We start from the raw sequence: 1,688 nt of genomic DNA, 5'->3' as shown, positions 1-1,688 counted from the left end.
GCGGGCAGATGCGTCTGCTTGGCGTAGAACTGGCACCCATGACACGAGCGTACGAGCTCGATGGCATCCGCCACGGCCGTTGGCCAGTAGAAGCCTTGCCGAAAAGCGTTCCCTACAAGGGTCCGTGGAGCGGCGTGGTGGCCACAAGCCCCCGAGTGCAGGTCATCGAGGAGTTTTCGGCCTTCTTCTACGGTGATGCAACGTTGTAAGACCCCCGTCGGGCTCCGTCGATATAGCTCGTTGTCTTCGCCATAGATCACATATGATTTGGCCCGTCGAGCGATACAACGAGCTTCTGACCTGTCTTCTGGCAACTCGCCGCGGATAAGGCAGTCGAGGTACGGTGTGTGCCAATCGAATGGTCGACCTGGCCGTCGTTCTATCTCCATCATCTCTTCCACCATCAAGAGCGTATCAACAGCATTGGCTGGTCGGGCGGTGGTGGCGTCGACACCAGCCCCCGTGCCTAGGTCGACGGATGGCTCGTGAAGATCTTTTGAGAATGCATCAGGCGGCACCGTGCCTCTGGTCGATGCGATCTTGGCGAGTTCGTCGGCTGCCTCGTTGTAGCGTCGAGCGACATGGACAAGCTCGAGACCGTGGAACCTGTCCTCGAGTCGACGGACCTCCTTGCAGTACGCTTCCATTTTTGGGTCGTGGCAGCTCGAGGTTTTCATTACTTGGTCGATGACGAGTTGGGAGTCACCTCGGACGTCGAGGCGTCGGACTCCTAACTCGATAGCGATCTTGAGACCGTTGACGAGGGCCTCATATTCTGCGACATTGTTAGATGCGGCAAAATGAATCCTGATTATGTACCTCATGTGGACGCCCAAGGGTGAGATGAACAGTAGGCCGGCTCCGGCTCCAGTTTTCATGAGCGACCCATCGAAATACATCATCCATAGTTCCGCCTGCACCTGGGTCGGGGGGAGCTGGGTGTCCGTCCATTCTGCGATGAAGTCTACCAGGGTCTGCGATTTGATGGCCTTGCGAGGCGCATAAGTGAGAGTCTCACTCATGAGCTCGACCGACCATTTTGCTATTCTCCCCGTGGCTTCTTTGCTCTGGATTATTTCGCCTAAAGGAAAAGACGAGACCACCGTGATGGGGTGGCCAAGGAAGTAATGTTGCAGCTTGCGACGGGCAAGGATTACGGCATAAATCAGCTTCTGGATTTGGGGATAACGTGCTTTGGTCTCCGAAAGCACCTCGCTGACGAAATATACTGGCCTCTGAACCGGTAACGCATGTCCCTCCTCCTGCCTCTCGACCACCACCGCCGCGCGGACGACCTGGGTCGTCGACGCGACGTAGGGGAGCAGCGGCTCTGCAGGTTGAGGTGGAACCAGGACTGGTGCCGAGGTCAGCGTCTTTTTCAGCCTTTCGAGTGCTTCCTCAGCCTCGGGGGTCCAAGAAAAGCGCTCGACCTTCTTTAGGAGTCGATATAATGGTAATGCCTTTTCTCCTAGTCTCGAGATGAAACGGCTCAGAGCCGCCAGGCACCCCGTGATTCTCTGCACACCCTTGATGTCTCGGATTGGCCCCATTTTCGTGATGGCCGAGACTTTCTCGGGGTTGGCCTCGATACCGCGCTGCGAAACGATGTATCCTAGGAGCATGCCTCGAGGCACGCCGAAAACGCACTTCTCGGGATTGAGCTTGATCCGGTTGGTGCGTAGGCAGCT

Source organism: Sorghum bicolor, chromosome 7 (genome assembly GCF_000003195.3).
Source record: "Sorghum bicolor cultivar BTx623 chromosome 7, Sorghum_bicolor_NCBIv3, whole genome shotgun sequence".
In the NCBI taxonomy this organism is placed as follows: Eukaryota; Viridiplantae; Streptophyta; class Magnoliopsida; order Poales; family Poaceae; genus Sorghum; species Sorghum bicolor.
Note: the sequence above shows the minus strand (reverse complement) of the source record.